This window comes from Parus major, chromosome 13, assembly GCF_001522545.3.
Source record: "Parus major isolate Abel chromosome 13, Parus_major1.1, whole genome shotgun sequence".
Lineage (NCBI taxonomy): Eukaryota > Metazoa > Chordata > Aves > Passeriformes > Paridae > Parus > Parus major.
This window is the reverse complement of record NC_031782.1, coordinates 2,968,022-2,988,137: the sequence shown is the minus strand read 5'-3', so window position 1 is coordinate 2,988,137 and position 20,116 is coordinate 2,968,022.

Sequence of the window (20,116 nt, the reverse complement as noted above, 5' to 3'; positions counted from 1 at the left end):
TTATTGTTATTTTTATTGTTATTTTTATTGTTATTTTTATTGTTATTTTTATTGTTATTTTTATTGTTATTGTTATTGTTATTTTTATTGTTATTGTTATTGTTATTTTTATTGTTATTTTTATTTTTATTTTTATTTTTATTTTTTTTTTATTTTTATTTTTATTCTCTTTTCTCTCCCTATAGTGAACTGAATGGAAATCCTCTCAGTGAACATTGTGTGGACACCACTGAAACAGAGTAAATAAATGAACAGCATGATGTTATTTATAGCAATTAGAGGGGTTGGAGCATAACATCAGCTCTTTCTAAAGGCCTTTCTTTGTCTCTGTTATATAACCCTGCTGCCCTCTCCATATGGTGGGGTTTGTGTGTGGTTAAGAGCCAATAAATCATCCTTTGGGGATGAGTTCACAGGAAAAAGGACAGTAGGTACTGAGATGATAACTATTCAGTAGGTGATTACTTGTTATTGCTGTTATTTTACTTTTTATCGCTTGTTGTCACTCCTGGCATGGTCTCCCTTTTAAAACTCCAGGAATGAACCCCAAAGGCCTCGTTGGGAAAGATTTTAAACCCCAGCTCTGAAGTGCTGAGCAGGCATCTCCAAAACCTCAGGTGAAATAGGGACAGGACATCCAAATAAATTTCTTTCACTAAAATTTATGGTCAGAACACCAACTCTACTGGATCATTAATCAAAGTTTACATCAGGTTTTTCTACTGGACTGGATCACTCTACGTGTTATACTTAAATATGCGTCCTTGAGGAATGCTAATTTTATTTGTGCAGCCAGGAGAGCCAAATAATTCAATCCAAATTATCTCTGCTCAGTTTGCTGTGGGAATGAGGCTGAATTCCCTGCTCCATAAGAAAAAAGAAGGAAAACAAATGGATGGGAATGACAAATGCTTGGATAAGCACGTCTCAATCAAAGGCAGGTCCACACCATGAGAGAAAGGAGATGGAGAAAATTGTTTGAGAAATTCTACACAACATTTAAGCCCACCACACCTCACAGAAGAACAAAATCTCCCACTTTATGTTGGATATTCACTGGACATTATGTGGATATTCAGCAGGTATATACATATATAAATTCAGAACACAGTACAGAAATTATCTGAGAAACTCTCCCAGCTTTAAATTTGAAGCTGTCACTTTATTTCTTTAGCAGACAACAAAATTATTCCAGAAGCACAGAAATCCTTTACACAATGGGTGCTGATGTTAAAAAAAAAATTAAAAATCAGAATTTGCAGAATGTATAAAACATGAGAAAGGTTTACACACAGAAATTGAAACTGAATACATTAAAATCAAAGACAGGCAGAGAATGAATTAATTTGTTTCAAATGATGGGATGTAGTTTAGTCAGGTTCTGTAATTTAATTTTAGTGAGCACGGTACTTCCTAATTATCTGTATACTTGCAGATGCATAAATAAATCATGAATTTGCTTTCTTGCATTACAAGTGTTCATACACAAAAAATACTCCAAACCCAACATTTTGGTAACTACAGTGTAAATAAACCAAACATAAAGCAGGGGCAATAATGATTTTATGTGAGCAAAACCATTCTCATGAAGTTTTAAAGCATCTGAGGAGCAATAAATTCTTACAGTTCCTCTGTAAAGATCACTCAGTTTATGCAGGAAAATTGGATGTGTATTTAGAGGTGCCTTTTTGCACCTCTAAATATTTGTATTTAAATTTATTGGCAATTTTTTGGATGCAAGTAAAGGTAAATTAGGGATACCCACCTGTGTGGGCATGAGGAAATCAACATAAAAGCATCTGTCCCTCTCCTCTCCTGGTTCTTTCACAGTAAGGATTGGAATATATTTTTATTTCTAATAATTTCATCGTTTATTTTATATTTTTTTCCTGTACAGCACCATGGTGGGAGAGCCATGGAGTCAGTTTAGGGAAGAGCAAGATATTCTTGGCTTTCTGGAGCTCAACAGGAAGTTTTTTGGCGGGGTCTGAAGACACAAAAATTGTCAGAAAACATGACCAGGGCAGTCTGAGTGCCTGATTTACTGGAAACAGCGATGTGCAGCTTGCCAAAGAGTTATCAGGAATTTATTTATTTGTTGCATTCCTAAGAACAGTCAGTAAATAAACAACATAACAGGGAGAAATCAGAGAAATGATGAAAAAGAAAGCCAGAAATAGACAGGAATATTGACTTAAAAGAGTTGGAATAAATCACATAAAACTGACTGCAAACATGATCGGAGTGAGCTCCCTTTGGAGGGGTCACAGGCTTCAGGGTTTCCTCTGTGATGGGAAGTGAAGTCTTTATCCTGTACCACCACATTATTTTAATAAGTTCTCCTTGCTCCTCATCCCTTCCTTCGTGACATTTCCCATCTAGATCAGGGGAAGAGCCATGAGAAATTTCCTCCTGCTGCTCTCCTGGGCAGCTGGGACAGGGATTTCCTTCTGCTCCAGCTCTGGGAGGTTCCTGTCTCTGCCCAGAGCACCTCTGCCTCATGGAAATTGTGTTTTATTGCTGTCAATAGATCTTATATTCTGGCACTTTAGCCCAGCAGATTTACAGAGGTAAGAAAGCCTCAAGGATCATACAGATCATAGAATTGCTGACTGGTTAGGGCTGGGAGGGACCTCAAAGTTCATCTTGTTCTGTCCCCTTGCCATGGGGACACCTTCCACCGTCCCAGGCTGCTCCAAGCCCTGTCCACCCTGGCCTTGGGCACTTCCAGGGATCCAGGGGCAGCCACAGCTTCTCTGGGCACCTGTGCCAGGGCCTGCCACCCTCCCAGGGAGGGATTTCTTCCCAGGATCCAACCTGCATTTCTCCTCTTTCAGTTTGAAGCCATTCCCCCTATTCCCATCACTGCAGTCCCTGATGAAATGTCCCTCACATCCCTCAGGAAACACCCCAGTCTTTCCCAGTTTTTCTCCCCACACCCTGTAAACATCTCCAAGAGGCTCATGGACCAGCGAGGGCACATCCTCAGCAGTGCCTGCTCACTGGAACCACGCAGGAAACCCAGCAGTGGCTCTGGGCTCCCTCCTCTACAACAACAACAAAACCACACAAAGGGGAATGAAGGCGAATTTTGCTCTGCTTTTGCAGCCTGATTTGTGGTGTTCCACTCCAGTTAGAGTGCAGATCACTGTGATTCAATCAGTCAGCAGTAGCTCAAAGCCACCACTGGTTGTCTTTCTGCCCTGATAAGCAAAGATCTCCAAGTACACAGGCTCTGGAAAGAATTCGCCTTGGGTCACTTGCCTTGCTAGCAAGGATGCCGCAGTATTTTTGACAATATGCTTTGCTTTGAGAGGTCAGTGACTTTTGCCTGGGTGTTTTTTTTTTTTCTCTTTTCTAAATATAACATTTATCTAAATGTTTGGAAAAATCAGAAACGTCAGAGTTGTCTTTGCACAGCATCATAAGTAACAATTTTCTCAGTGAGTCCTAAATCCCCTGTAATTTACACAGTAGAAAACAGAATCCAAGACAGGCCATTTTTTACTGTTATAAGAAAATACTTACAAAAGATTATTTGAAAGCACCCTTAGAGACCCTCTGGTTTTAGGTGGATTCTCCTGAGAGGCTGCCCATCTGGATCACTGCTTGGTGGCTCTCAGGAGACAAAATTCAGAATGCTGAGCTGTTTGTGCTTTGATACGTGAACTCTGTGACCCCCACCATGTGTCCAGAGCCATTATGCACAATTCAGTTCCCTTCTGCCAAAAAAAAACAAACCCAAACAAAGGTTGGGAGGAATTCTGTTGCTGCAATTAAAGCAGGTAAGTCTCAATCATAACCAGGCATTCAAAATCACCCTGAGAAATATCCCTTCATCATCTTTATGATGAAGGGATATTTATGAGATCCTTAATGCAGGATCTCTCCCTCTTTGATTTGAACAGGTGTAAGTGTTCTCTAACATGATGAACAGATAATTTACATTATCCCTGCAACAGCCCAGCTCAGGGAATTATTAACAGATAATATTCTTCAATTACTTTTATTTGCTTCGCTTCATAGAAAAAAAAAAAAAAAGAGTTTTTTCCCCCCAGATGTATTTACTGTTTGAAATTAGTGGATAATTTTAGCTCTGTGAACGAGCAGGTCTCTGTGCAGGTTTAGTTGAGGCAGTTTTGCCAGCAGATGTGGGATTTGGTGGCAGACAGGACACCAAATCTTTGTTTCCTGACTCTGCAGTGCCCAGCAGCCCCTCTGCCTTCACTCCCTGCTTCCTGCACCAACCTCAGGCAGACGTGGGGCTCACTCTGAGATTCCAGGAGGAATCCCCAAAAATCACTGCTCTGTTTTTGCACACACAGACCAGACTATTTCCACACAAGGTGTCATCATCTCCAGATCACTGTTTGGATGGATAAACAGCGTTACTGTCACGCTTTCAGCCAGCAGCTCTCACTCATCAGCAGGGGATGGAAGGCAGCAATCCGTGTGCTCCAGCAGCCTCAGAGGGGTGGCTTTTCCTCCAGCAAAGAAACACCATGGGGCCTTTCTCAATGTGCTTCTGTGCATGGTGTTATTCACATTTATCCTCGGTCATGAACACCTCCCACAAAGGTTTTTGTAACGCACCAGGTGTGGGATCCCACCACAGAGCCAGGGGGATCAAATCCAGCCAGGGAATTGCTGCTGGAGACACCCTGGGAAGGAGTCCTGGAAACTCCAGCCTCCACACTCAGTGAAAACCAGGGACATTCTTTTTAAGGAGAATAAAGAATAAGAAGAATAAAGAATCTTTTTAAGAATAACAGCCACTGATGATGGGTTTAGGTGTTTTGAGGTGGTGTTCCAGCAGGGGTCTGGGTGTGGAGGCGGTGCCACACGGAGGAGTCACTGCATGAACGTGGTTTTGATGATTATTTGATGATTATTTGACAATTATCAGCTCTTTGCATTGTGAGGATCAATGTTACCATTCCCATCTGACTTACTGCTCTCACTCTGCAAGCTCATAGTGATGCTCCTTGAACTTCTAAAACATGTAAACCCCAATATCTGGGTTTTTCCTGTAGAGATCTGCCTCCTTTTTGCAGTTTCATATTTATGGATAAATAAGTTGCTTTTCTAGGTCCCATTAGAGGTCATTTGCAGAGAATTAGAAATGGTTAACATGAAATAATTCTGCAACATTATAAAATCCTCTATAGCAAGGTCTTTTGTACTGTATTAGTGCACAACATGCAGCATTTTTTAGTATCAGGCTTTTTTTTAGGCTGTCAAGTTTCAATGATGAAACAAAGGCAGCTCAGTCCATGTAATTTAGTTCCTCCAAATTTTGTTAACTTCTTGACAAAATAATAGCCAGCCACAACATTTTGATCTTGTTAAGAGCTCTCCTGTCTGGGGATATTTGCAGCAAAGCTTTGCAACAAGAAGAGAATTAGCTGTCAGTCATTTAGCTCTGGTTTCTGGAAGGTTTTTTGATAGCCTTCACTTTTTTTTTCTTTTTCTTTTTTTTTTTACAGTCAAGGATTTCTTTATTTGAAAGACTCTAATCCCATGGTAATAATGATAATGTTTTAACACTTCCCAGTGGCAGCTTTGCTAGTTTTCCTTCAGGATAATCAGTTTTTAGACTACAAACTTTCCCTGTTTAATTCCTCTTGGGTTTGGCTGCATGAAGCAGAAACTTGAAGAAATAAAAATGACCAGAGTGAATCTGACTGTGATAATCAATATAAACATTATGGATTCATGATCCATTATGAACAATCCCAGACTGTTTTCTGGAGTAATAGGTGCTTTAAGTACCAAGATTGTTCAAAATTTCAAGATAAAAGTCAAAAACCAGATCTCCACAAACTGATTATAAGCTTTTAAAATGTGGAGTTCAAATTTAAATGCTTTTTTTATATTCAGATATTTGTCTTTATGAAGTTTCCAGCTGTGGTTGGTCTCAGAGGTACCTCTGCAATGCTGAGTTGATTATGGCAGTGTTTGCATCTTTTATTGCATTTTACTAGAGTGAAATTGCCTCTTAAAATGGTCTGAAACAGCTCAACTAAATGAAGAGCTGTGTTCAAAAGAAAACTTTTACACAACAGCTTTTCTGGAACTGCCTTTTTTTCATAATTTGGGCACAATTATCCAGCTGAAATTCAGCAAAATGCTTCTGATAAAATTTAACACCCATTTTTGGGGTGGCAGCCAGGGGCAAAGTGACTCTCTGGATTTAGAGGTGGCCAGAAGGGAAATATCTGCCTGTACTTAGTGACTGCTGGTTTGGAATGTATTTGGTTTTCCACATGGATATTTCAGCTTTCTGAAGTTTCAGGTAGGATAATTTGTGCTGGATCCTAAATATAATTAGCAGGAAATGCCAGTGCTTGAATGAGCGATTTGTATCAAGAATATAAATTGCATTTAAAAAATACAGCTTCAAATGTGTTCCTCGCCATGCAGAAGGCAATTTTCTCGAACAAATAAAAGAGCAGAAGCACAGTGGTTTAATTAAACAGAGTTAAAAATTGGAAACCAATTAATTTCTGGAGAAATAGAACTGTAAGGTATTTTTCATTAATTGTGCTGTCATTAAATTATCCTGCTACTGTACCAATTGAATGGAATATTTAAGTAAATTCAAATGCATCGTGTTAGATTCAAGGTTCTTTCAAATGGATCGGGAGAGAATGAAGTGTTATACTGAGATGACAAGTATGAGGCTTAAAATCTTTTCTTCCTTTTTTTAAAGTGCACAATTTGCACGTCAAATAGATGGATGCTCCCAGAATCAATTTAATTCCCAGACCTTTGATCAGAGATCTGGGGGGAGCCGTGAAGAGAAAGTCTCCTGAAAATGTTTGCTGCTTTCTGATGAGGACTGGCACCATTTGGGTAGGGAGATGAAAGCACACCTCATCTTTTCTACTCCTCCTCTTTAATAATACCCTTGGAGTCAGAAATTAGGCACAGCAGGAAGAAGGATCCTGTGCAGCACATCTCTGCACTAATAAAACAAGCAAGCTGTCCAAGGCCTGAAATAAGCAGATATTTCTCACACAGGAAATCATTTATCTTTGGGGCAACGGGACAAGAAGGCAGTTTGCTTCATTTTCACCCAAAATTGAGGGATAATGATTTGGAGCTGTGCCCACGAAAGCTGGGATAGTCTGGGATAAAAGCAGCTCCCAGCAATTTGCCTCTGTTGCATAAGGAAAGATCATGAGAAGGGGTCCTTGGTTGGGATTAAGTGAAAGGGCCAGAAAACTTTTCATTTACCCCTTCCCAGGAGATGAAGAAGAAAATCATAAGGAGGTGAGAAAAGCAGAGGAAGTGATGGAGCAGGGAGAAAACAGCACCTTGTGCCTCATCCCCTACGATCTGCCCACAGCAGAAATCAAAATTTTCACTCTGAATGAAATACAGTTGTAGCCTGCACAGCAGAAAGGGTTCTTGGATGGACAGGAGGGGTGGTTTATTGCTTCAAAGTATTTCCTTCTCGCCCCAGCATGCGATTCACCCTCCAGAAATTCCAGGAGAAAAATGGGGAGAGAGGGATTTCTAACGTAATGAAACAGAGACACTGAAGTGAAATAGGTCTTTGGTATTTGCTAGTGTTTCATGTTAATGTAATTGACATTTTGCTCCCTCTTTTCTAGGAATCCAATGGTTTTATTGTCCTTTTAACTGCCTCACATTACCCAGTAATCCCCACTGCTGGGAGCTACAGGGCCTCAGAAGTTTTACAAGTTGTACTGAAATAAGGAAGTTCACATAACTTAATGCAGGGTGAACCTTGAAATGAAACCACTTGACCCCTATTAAAATCTGCTGCTAACACTATTTGCAGTCGTGCTTAATGTCTGAAATCACTTTATCATCCAATATGACACAGGGAAGCAGCAGAGTTGCTTTAAGGCATCGTTGTTGGGAATGAGAGTTGCCGTGCCAGTGCTGCTCTGAGAACCAGGAGACACGGGCTGCTCCTCCCTGTTAAATTAAAAGGCATTAATCTTTCCACATGCAGTATCACAGATACAAATTTTTGCCCTGTACAACTCAAAAATCTCTCAGTCCTCGGCCTGTCAAGCTATAAAAAATCAGGAAGAAAATAAACAAAGCTGTACTGCACAGCAGGAGGAAAAGACACGGGACATATTTGTGATTTCAGCAATAAACCCTCCTTTATGGGGGGTAAAATGCTCTTAAAAGCTGGGCAGTAGCTGATCCTTCCAGTGACAGCAACAGGTTATTCCTTCTGTGACCAAAACTGTTCCTTGGATATTGGGGTTGATGGGGATCACCCCATGCCTTGGAGGAAATATCCATAAATTGGTTACCCAGACTGCTGTTGCCAGGATTCTGACCTGAAAAACTTCCCTGTGTCTCCTCTAACAGGGCCTGGCATGGAAATGGATTGTGGAGAACAGAGATTGAATTGGTCCAAGCCTGATGGGGCAGGGAGATATCCCTGGAAGTTCTCCCTGTCACTCAGCCTGATTTTCCATTGGGTTTATGGTACTTCATGGTCATCCCTCTCTGCAAGTTATCACCTTGTTGGGAGTCTCAAGCAAAATACCCATGGATATGGCTTTGTGCTCCATCAGTTCTGCCTCATCTGTCTCCTTTTTGGGACCAATTCTGATTTTATCTGCACTTCACAAGTTTGTGACAGCACTGTGAGAAGAGAAAGGAAGGGTTTGCAGTGGGTTTGTTGGTAAGATGAGCACACACTAAATTTATCTCCAGGATTTTCTGCACCCCTTATCTCTTGTTGGTACAACATCCAGTCTGAAATGTAATCCAGCAGAAATGATTGCAGAGCAGCCTGGGGCAGGGGACTGAGGGAATAACAAAGTGCAGAGCTGAACCCAGTCAGTTCCTTCACATCTGAGCGTGGCTCCGTGGGCTTTGCTCTCATTAAATGAACCTCAGGAGCTGCTGAGGATTTGCAGGGACAGGCTGAGTGCAGCTCCTCGGATCCATGGGGAACCAGGATCCATCTTGCCCTGGCTTTGTGCAGAGTGAGAGACCTGAGAGTGCACCCAGTTTTGCCAAAACCCAGCAGAAAATGGAGACAGCTAAATTTGGGCATCTCCATGGAGGCTTTTCCATGTGAGCAGGATGTTTAAATTCCTGTTTTAGTCTCTGCAGGGAAACCTGCCAATACAGCTCATGGAAGTGGAGGTTTGGAGCTCTTCTCACCCTAAGGAACACAGAGACACCCCCATCTCCAAGGGGGAATGTGAATCTTCCCTCTCCTTTTTGTCTGTGGGGAAAACTGACAGCAATTGTGTTCTGAAGTGGCTAAATACATTAAACTAAACACAAGAAGTGTTAAGTTAATGAGTGCTAATCAAGATTAATCCGCTGAAATCACTGAGAGTCATCTTTTCAAGAGGAGGATAAGTTGGAGAGAAATCAAGCTGCATATGTCTGATAGCTGCACAAGATTGCTCTGGATGATTTAATGGGTAATTTTTATTATTTATGCTTTATGCATTCCCAGAACTAAATGAAATGAGGGATTATTGTGTTGAGTAATATCTGAAAATGGATCTAAATGCTGTTGAATTCACCAAATGCACGAAATCATCAGAATCAGAGGATGTGGGGCCACTTCTCCCCACACCAAGGTAACCCCCAACTCTGCAGAAGAAGAAAGGATCTCTTTTTCCTCCTATTCAGATGTAACCTAATTAAAAAATGCATTCTACATCTTGTATTAGTTACCTATCTGTAGTCAGTGAATTATTCTATCTAAGAATCTGTTAGGAGAGGCAAGAGACTTGTAAGATTCAGTTTTGCTAAAGAATAAAACACCCAACAGTGATTTACAGAGAGCAGGAACAAGCACACGAGAGGTGCAAAGCAATAAATGATGGCTCTGCTCAAATCTTCCAGCAGAAAAAAAACAGGAAAGAGGAAGATGATAATGGGGTCAGAGAGAATTATGGAAAAACAATATTGTAGGGAAAGAAAAAGAGGTGAAAGCTGTATAATTTATGAGAAGTTAGGGTCCTTTTTGTCATAGTATTTATCTCCCACTGCAGGAATTAGACACACTGTTCATTTTATATTTACTTGATATGCACAGAATCTGAAAGGAGAAAAATATTTTGTTATTTAAACAGCTTGTACAAGGCCACTTTTATTGCTGAGACCTAATAGCTCAGTTGAGCTGTTTGTCAATGCAAATAATTCTAGATGTTCATCTTGGTGACACTGACAGGGAAATGCAACCTCCATGAAATCAAATATATTCAGTAAAATGATTGACAATCTTTTCCAGACCTACCACACCAGGTTGGGTTTTTTTCTGAAATGTATTTCAGCATAAAATGTTCATTTATCCATATTGGTAATTATTTACATCAAAGGGAAAGGATCAGTTTTAACAATTTTCTTCAGTCTTAATTTCTACAAAACTTGGAATGGTTTAAATCTTTTAAGATTTTCTTAAATTGGGAAATTAGTTTTTCACTTTTTGAAGCAACTTTCATTCCAAAATGTAAGCTATTTATAAGGAAAAGTGTTTTAAAAATGAAAACGTGTTGAAATCCAAACAAAAGCTTGACCGGAATATACTTATTTCTTCTGTTCCAATTTTCAATTCAAAACAGCTTTTTTACCATTATATATTTTTCCTAACTTCATAAATTTCATGAAATACGAGGGAAGCAATGCAGGATGTGTGAAACCTTATGCTTTAAAGAGACATATCTGGATTCCTCAGATGCGAGAAGCTTAGAATAGATGAATTTTTCACCAGGAAAGGTAATATTTTGGGCAATCTTTTTTCTTTTCTTCTTGTTTCTAAGCCGTTGGACACTTCAGATTTTATTTTCATATTCAGGAATCTGAGGAGTTTGGTTTTTTTTGGTCGGTTGGGGTTTTTTTAGCAGTGGCTGAACTTTTCTAACAGGCCTTTTCTGGAGCTTTAACCCAGAAGGAAAGCCCTGAGTCTCGTGCAGATGAAAACTCCCTCTCCCTTCCTGCCCTTTTATAAAAGTTTCCATAGGGAAAATATTCTGATACACTGTGAATTTTCCATTTATTTCCATTTCTAGTGGGTCACTCAGGATGGAGGAACATCAGTGGTGCCCAGAAAGCTGCAGGGACAGGAATCAGCTCGGAGCAGCTGCTGGAGCTGGCAGCACCCATGGGGCTGCTTCATTTCCCTTCCCAAACTCTTGCTCAGCTCATTTTTCCTCAGCAGCTCAGCTTTCCATCCCTGGCTCCCTCCAGGCAGCTGAAGTTCCATGATAAAGGTAACAAAACCCCCTGTTTTGGGCTCTAAAATGGGATTTTTCTGACAAGACACACCAGTCCTGGCACTCAGACACCGGTCCCTGCCTCGTGGCTTTTGACTTTTTGGAGACTTCAACCCTCACCCCTTTGGCAGAACTTTATTGTGGGCATTCCTTCCATGGATTCTGAGGGTTAAAAAGCATTTCCATGGATTCTGAGAGTTAAAAAGCATTTCCATGGATTCTGAGAGTTAAAAAGCAATCTGTGGAAGGAGATTGACAGGGACCTTTCCTTGTGGATTCTTCTGTGTACAGGTACAGCTCACATTGAGCATGAGGCTGGAAGATCTCTGCCTAAAGTTGATATTTCTTTGAAATCAGCACTTTTAAAATCAAGATGAAACCCATTTAATGGTTAAATAATTCTGTAGATGGCACAACATTTCCCCTTCCCTTCACCATGACAAATCATTTTGTTAACAAGGGTGGAACCAGCAGCTTTCACATTCAACATCAGCCACTGGAGAATTTGGATCACTAAGGTTGGATGTAGCTGAAAAGCAAATTTCCAGGTAAAGGCTCTCATTAAAGAGGGCTCATTAAAGGTCTCCCAAAGTCCTCCAGTGCTTCTCTGCCTGGGTGCTTTGGTTTCCTGGCCTGTGATAATTACAAACTGGACACCAAGAAGAAATCTTTGATTTTTGGGTATGCACCAGGAAATACAGAATCTACATTTACACCTATTAAAAAAAACGAGCTATACTTCAGAAAAGAAATACAGAGCACAGATCTAATCCAAATAAAACAGTCATTCCAGGTTTCTTGTTATCTGCCTGAGGTATTACACTGAAATTCAAAATAAAACAACAGGGATGACTTTCTCATTATTTTTCCTGAGCTTTCAATTGGGAGGGTCGATGATCATTATATTGAAGGCTCTTGCTGTAATAAATTCACTCCTATTAAAGTTTATTTTTTTAAGGAATGAAAAAAAAGCAGAAAAATAATATTGAAAATGATGAAAATCCACACATTCATGGAGTTTTTTCTTGGTAGATCTCCATGCACTCAAAAAGAAAAAATCCCCAATTTTTGGAGCAAGAGATTCTGAGCATCACCAGGAAAGTCTGCTCAAGCTTGGTTGACCACAGTGAGGCAGTGACTCTATAACATCTCCAAACAAGCAGAAAATACCAGATTTGTTTCCTGAGAGCTTTCTGGCTCTGAAGGGTGTTTCCTTTCCAGGAGGAACCATGACTTTTTTTGTTGTTGGGTTGGTTTCATTTCTCCCCAGAAAAACGGAATCTTTCCAAAACATGCTCGGATGTTTTTAGGTCATCTATTTTAGTGATTTCTTCCCCTGAAAATTGCCTCAGAACATTTGCTGTTGGAAACTCCATCAACACTAATAACACAATCCACTGAAAGTACCTTGGGTGAAACAGCAAATGAATTTTCCTTCTCAAACCCACATAAAAGTATTCCCATTGTGAATTTTTTTGTCTCAAGCTTGAATTAACTGTAGACTGACCTTTCTTTAACCTCTGCCTTGGGCTGTGCTACTGTTTAAATACTGATACTATATCCCCAGCAATGCCTATTCAGTCAGAATATATTTGGGCAAAATGAGGAGCCTGAACTAACTTGAGAATTTACAGAGTCACTGAGGGGAGTAATGCTCCTACATGGAAATGTTCCTATATAGAATATAACAGATTGAAATATAGGGATAGAATGTAATAGGTGTTGTAGGAATTGTATAATTCCCAGGAAAGACTGAGAAAAGGGAAATTTTTCAATTTTTTTTTTTTGTGGAACACCATTATTATGGTTTTTCTTAGGGAACATTTACCTCCTTGGCTTCCTTGGCTCGTTTCTTTCTCACACAGTGGAGAGATGGTGCCAAGCTTCCACTTCTCCCCAGTTTCTCTCTGCTTGGAGATGGACAGGGCTGAACTGGGCTCTTCAAGAGCTGTGCTGGAGCTACTTGAAACTAATTTTTTTTTAGAGATAGCACATAATAGATGGCTTGGATTTATCCCCAGCCTTACTGGGGCACTCACCCCCATGTCCAAAGGTGGTCTGAGAGCTCCAGACTGTTATTTTAAAGCAGGGGAGAAGCAGCTGCGCTCACAGAGGCTCCAGACAGCCCAGCCCAGTCAATAGAGATTTATTTTGCACCAGGGTAATGATCCCCCAGTGCCCTTTGGTACAGGGAATTTACTGAAAGGAACAACAGCAAACCCAAGGAACACATCCATAATTTTAGACTTAACAGCTTCCAGCAGCAGCCTCGAGATCTGATTGCAGCAGGGTTTAGAGATTCATCTGTACAGCAACTCTCCTTCCCCTCTTCTGTGATCTTTTGCTGTCTCTGGATGTAACATCTCAGTTTCCTAGGGGATGTCATCCTGGTTTTGGAGTGCCAGGCATTGTAGGGTTTCCCCTGCAGCCACACCTTCCACTGCAGCCCAGGGGCAGGTGCTTGGATTAACTCCCATGGATATAATTTGGTGGATTCAGGAACCAAGGGTTTCCAAGCCCTAAAAAAAAAAAAAAAATATTAAAAATAATAATAAAAAAGGGGATGTTTTTTCAGTCTTTTTCATGTAACTGTTGCCATGATCTAATGGGACTAAATTTGGTTTCCTTCTAAATAAATCTTACTGTCATTTAGCGAGACTGCAAAATTAACGAGATGCAGCAGTTCTGTGCTCCATAGCAGGAAGCCAAAAGCAAAAGATATTTTAGATTAACAAATGAGGTGGAAATGACTTTTCCCCCCAAGGACTTATTTCCCATGAGAAAACTAGTTTCTCAGAATAAAAAAAAAAACAACAAAAAGGCTCTAAAAATAGGTTGTGTCACAGAATTCTGAGCCAGGCTGCATCTCCAGCATCCCTCATGGAAAGCTCAGCTCCCAGGAGAGCAGCAACACTTGGATGCTTTGGCAACAGCACCAGGGCAGTGGGTGTGTGAGGATGTGCAGGTAATGCAGGTGTGGGGTTTGCTGGAGTGTTAATTAGGCTGAGCAATTATGAAGGGTGGATAAACTGAGCTGCTTGGGAGAAGGGTTTTGGTTTTTTGTCCTTTTGCTGCTGGCAAAGGGACAAGGCAAACACTTTGCTGCTCTGTGGAGAATATAATGGATGTTCTGGCTTTGCACTGCTGTGGAAGAGTAAGGAAAAGCTGGGGAAAGTCTAATTAATGGAGAACTTGATGGGTTTTGTCCACAGCTGACAAATACAGAAGCTGTTTCATTATTTTAATTGTCTCAATGGAGATTTGTTGATGCCCACAACCTGCCTGGTCTCCACTAAATATCCTCAGGTCTGGTAAAAGCAGCTCCATCCCTGCTGTTCCAGTTACTGGAGACACATCAAAGTGCTCAGCCTCACCAAGTGGTGAAGGTTTCTGCTCAGCCAGAGCAAGGATAAGCTCCAAGGATACCCCAGGAAAGTGTTTTGCACCTCAGGATCTTGCACTGACATATTGAAGGGAGGGGAAACCACCAGGGACTCACAGTGAGCACCCAAACCAAGGAAAAGACACGAGAAAGAGGTGCAAAGCCCTCAAGACTTGTTTTCCTGAGGACTTGCCTCAAATGGCAGAGAATGACTGAGATGAACTGTGAAACTGTGGTATTTTTGCCACTGGAAAGGGACAAAATATCTCATGCTTTTATATAACTTCCGCTATTCTGGGTTGTGTCTGAAATAGGCTTTTATTTGTCACTAATGATTATTTATCCAGAGCACTGAGCAGGTGAGTCAGTGTTTACTGCTAAAACACCAAAACCTCCCTCACTGCATTGTTGTCACAGCCTTTCATGGGCTAAGTAGTTGAAAAAAGGAAATTCACATTTGGTGTTCCAGCTTCAGTCCCTCTGTATTTATAGTTCCCTTAATGCTGATGAATGTGCAGATATTGGCTGTCAGCTCCCAGCTTCCTTCAGTGGTTTTTATCCAGTTTGAAAATGATTATGGAATTAATTCAATTGCATTATTACTTTTTTCCTTGTAAAACCTGGGAATTAGGGTAATAAAAAGACTACTTCTGACAGCATTACCATATTAACAGAGGTGGAAATCTTCTAAGATAGAGACTTAAAAAAAAGTCTTACATCTTAAATTCTAATGAGACCAGGAAGCACTAAATGGTTAAGCTACATGAAAGTTTAAGAAGAGAGGCTGTTTAAACTCGTAGAAATGTTATTTTGTCGGGGAAACAGGCAGAGAGAAGCCAGAGAAAAATATTCTGATGTTTTCCCACTGGGTCTGATCGGTGTCCCAGCGAAGTGATGAAGTCCCAGAGTATTTTTGGCATCAAGGGAATCTGTGGCTAAAAAAACAAACCCTGTCATGAAGACAGCAGAATATCCAATGATGAGTTTCTTAGTGAAACAAGAGTTCTCTGAACTTCTGCTGGGATAACACTCTTGGAGCAGGGAAGTCTTTCCATGTAATAAATCTCTTATCACATCAGGCTGGTGGCTCTGCAGGACTCCATCATACTGAAGGAAGGTGTCTGTCTGTCCCTGGAAGGGGAATTGGTCCAGCTTTTCCATTTTTAAGAGATTTTTCTCATCCATCTAGTAACAGCAATGATTTAAGGGTGTTGGACTACTGTAAATATCCCAGCAGCTGAGTGGGCCCCTGAGAGCCAGGCACTGAGAGGTGAATTGCAGCAAAAAATAACTGTGAGAAGCACATGGTGTTGATAATTAAAAATCACAGAAACATTATTTTACATGGTGAAATCAATCTTCTTTTTAGCGACTCTCAGAATTAAGAGCAGTAGACAGGAATTAATCTATTCATAAAAGGCTCAGTGATGTGTAAATGCAATTGAGGCATTTATTAACAGGTGAAATGCCTTTCTGAAAGTCAGGTTCTCTTCTCCAGGACATAATCCAGGCACAGCCCATGGAGACAGCACACAAGAATGGACCCTGGACTCCTCTTCATATCATGAATAAGTACTGATGCATTTTTCTGGCAAAGTGACAGAATCCAAGAGAGAAAAGCTGGAGATGAGAGTGTTGTGGGTGAGAAGACTTTGATGGACGAAAAGTGCCTCTAATGTCAGAAAATAGCACATCCAAGATAGAATTGATATCAAAATTTTGTCAAAAGCCACTGGGAGATAAACCAAACAACAAAGCATGGCAATCAAAACTGGAGAAAACTGCTTCACCCCCACACTCCAAGCCTTAGTCACTGCCCTGCAGGTTGAGCTTGGCTGCTGATGCACTGAACTCCTCTGTAATAAATATAGAAAACTCAAGATGTGCATAAGGCACAGCAATCTCAGCAACAACCATCGTGGGGAGGACTCTCAGATCCAGCAGGCAGATTGTGGTTTGTGTTAAAAAAAAACCCCCTTGGATCTGACTTATCTAAGTCAATAAATTTGGCTTTGGCTCAAAATTTTTGGCTGGCCCTGGGGAGGGTTATGGAGCCAACACAGACACGTTCCCTGCCTTCCATATTTTTGTGATATTCCCTGATTTTCGTGGCATTTTGGAGGTGAAGGATGATGTTCATGCTCACGTCTGTTGTTTAGAAGTGGAAGCAGAGAAGTAAAGAAATAGAGGAGAAAAGTCTTTTAAATAAATAGAAACGTTTTCTGGTTTATGGTGCATGAAATCCAAAAGAGCTGAAACAAAAAGATGTTTTAGGCAATGGATTTAGTCTCAGAAAATTCGGCTCCTTTGTGCCACTTTAGGCATTAGAAAGTAGGAACGCGTGTCCCAGCCTCAGTGCCGGGCTCTCCGAGGAGTTTTGGGAAGTAAACAGCGATCCCGGGGAGGCACCGGAGCTGATAAAACATCAGTGAGCACTTCTCACCTCTCCCGGAGATCCTGGCGGCCCCGGGAGAGCGAGAGGAGTCATTGTCCCCTTCTGCCATCCGCAAATGTCGCTGTGTCACCACCAACAGCCCCGGTCCCTCGGCAGGGACGGTGCCACCTGCCCGGAGCAGCATCCCAAGCATCCCAAACGATCTCATCCCTGAGAGCGTTTGATGTCACATTTTTTGGCTCAACACTCCCAAGCACCACCTTTTTTGTGGTGTTATTCACGGAGGAGAATTTCTGGGGATGATATGCAGGTATTCAGCTCCTTTAGGGTGTGCTCACCCCCAGGAATGGCAGAAGTGTTCTGATAAATTATATATCGATTGTGTATAACCCTATAAGAAAATTTTATTTGAAGTGTTCTGAGAGCGGAAAACGGATTTAGCCTGGGAAGTGACAAAAAGTTTCTTTTGCAGAATGTTAAAAAATCGACAGTATTTTCTCACATCCACTGGATTCCCACTGACACAAATAATTCCAGCTGTGATCAAGGCATGCAACAAGGCACCTCCTCAGCTTAAACAAGTGTGCTGCCTTCCTGTGCAAATTAGGGAGCTGTCGATGCTAATTACCAGCTCCAATCCCTTGTTATCAAACTCAAACTCGTGCTATTTGTGCACACAGATGAATCAAGTGCCTGTGGATCTGGGACAGATGCTTGCGAGTGCTCTGTGAATGTATAATCACTTTTCTAGTTCCTTCAAGGGAAGTACAACCTGCATCTGAAACACAAACCACAGTAAAAATATGCCAAAAAATAAAATAAAATAAAATTCCACACAAATTGGATGAGCGTTTAGTGGTCGTTAGCACTTAAAACTTCATTTCCTTCCAGGCAAAATTATTTAATTGTAACGTTTCGGTTTAGCTGGTAAAGGAGGTTTTAAAAAATGTTGCTTTATGCAGCTGTAAACCTGGTTTTAAAATTATCCCATAAACTCAAAGAATTTAAAAATATAATTGTTGGGTTCCATAAACCCACAGCTGAAACTGTTGTTGGGCAATTCTGAAAAATGAGCTGCAAACCTTTAAAAAAAGTTTTAACTGGTATAAACAAGAGCACCTGACATTCAGGCCTCCTACATATTTAAATAAAGACATTATTATTCAAGTACTATTTGTACTGAAGTAATTCCCAGGCTTCCAGTCACGGAGAGAGGCATCTAAAGGGTGTAACTTTGATTCCACATGAACAATTGATGGATGAGAGGTTTTTTTTTTGTCAATATAACATTCACTGTACATTTATAACCACAGAGTCTGGCTAAAAGAGCAGCCACAAAAAATAATTGCATTTTGGTGTGGTACAGGTAAAGTTTGCATAAAATTAAAAATTAAATTTACCTTAAAATTAATTAAAATTAAATTTTGCCTTGAAAAAATTTTAAAAAGAGCTCTGCAGAAACCTCATGCATTCTCCTGTCTTTCTATCCAAAATGCACATTTATTTTGTTGTGATGGCTCCTCCAGTCACATGAATTAATTGTCAGTTCAGTTTTGTTGGTGGCTGTTGTGAGAGCTGAGGGGAGCTCTGAGAGCTGGGACTGCAGCAAACACAGGCCAGAACAAACACCAGAATTGTGCTTTTCTGCTCTGTTCATCTCCTCTTTGACAAGAAACTGCAAGATCCCCATTGTTTACAACAGTAAAATCGAGTCTTAAATCTTTTGGCTGAAGGCTGCAGAATGAACTTAGGTGACTTTCTCAAACGTTCCCTGTCAAGACTCATCGCATATTTCTTTGAATCACGTTCACTACTTTGATGGTAATATGGATTTTTTTTCCCCCTATGGTGAAGGTTCATTTAGTGACTCATTTCGCTCTCCTACGTAAAATAGCTTCTGCATTTTTTTTTTTAAATGCATAGCTGATTAAATCACAAATAATTGCTCCTCAGAAAGAACAGTATTTTAAATCTTTTAGACTTTCTGCCTTTCAAGTCAGGGAGTTCAATGAATCATTAGGCATTTCAATGTATTAACAATTTCAGTGGTTTGAACAATAAAAACCCTGTTCTATTTTATCTCCTTCTCTGTTAAAGTTACTTTTGTTCTTACTTACTATCTGCTCAACAAAATTAGTGTTTAGTGGTATAAGCCACACTCTCCCAGTGTGGATGGTGTTACATCCAAAATCTAGCAGTGATTTCTATTTGTTAAAGCCACAAACAGCCTTTAGCTCTGTGTGTGACGCTGACCCCCAGCTGCTGTCCTGGGGAAAGCTCCACCACAAAGAATTGCATCTTGTTTTGTTTAAAACACCCACAGGGGTGGCAGGGACAGAATAAAACCTCCAACTTTCATTGCCATTGTTATGTGTGTGCCCTGAGCCTACACACACCAGCACTGAATTGCCAATTAGAAAATAAAAACTGCTGCCAAGGGCCTGAGGTGTGGAGGGGTTGTATTATTGGAAATAAAAAAAAAACCTTATCTCACTATTGCTGTGTATTGTCAGAGTAAATGGGTTTTATTTGAAGCCAAGCTGCTCACTTTGCTGTAAATGTTCTCCAGGACTGTTCACAGGAATCAACAAGTGAACTCCTTCCTGGTTCCACTGACTGAAGCAGCTGAGCATCCTCACCCTCACAGAGCCAATCTTTGATTTGATCAAAGCTGCTGCTTCACTTCAAATCCAGTTACATTCTTATCTGTACACTTAACAAAGGGATAATCACATTTCTTCCAGCAATAGATGGTCCTGGCTGAGGGATGCAGGGTGTGTGGTGTGTGTGTTCAGGAAGCACAGTGCTCCCCAAACCTCCTGGGGGCTGAAGAGAAGGTTCATCCTCAGCCCAGAAAATCCCATTTTTCATGCCTGAGCCAAGACAAGGAGCTGCTCTGGGTTTTGTTCGCAGCTGCCTGCTGTGATCAGTCAATTGCCTGATCCATCTTTCCACCTGAGGAAGCTCTTGAAGGCGCTGACAATGGTTTGTCCAGCTGGAAATTTGTGCTTCCAGCTGGAAACTCTGTGCCAAGGGGCTGACATTTGTTTTTGTTACCCACACATCGTTTTGTTACCTGAGGTAATTGTGCAGAGCAAGTTTCTG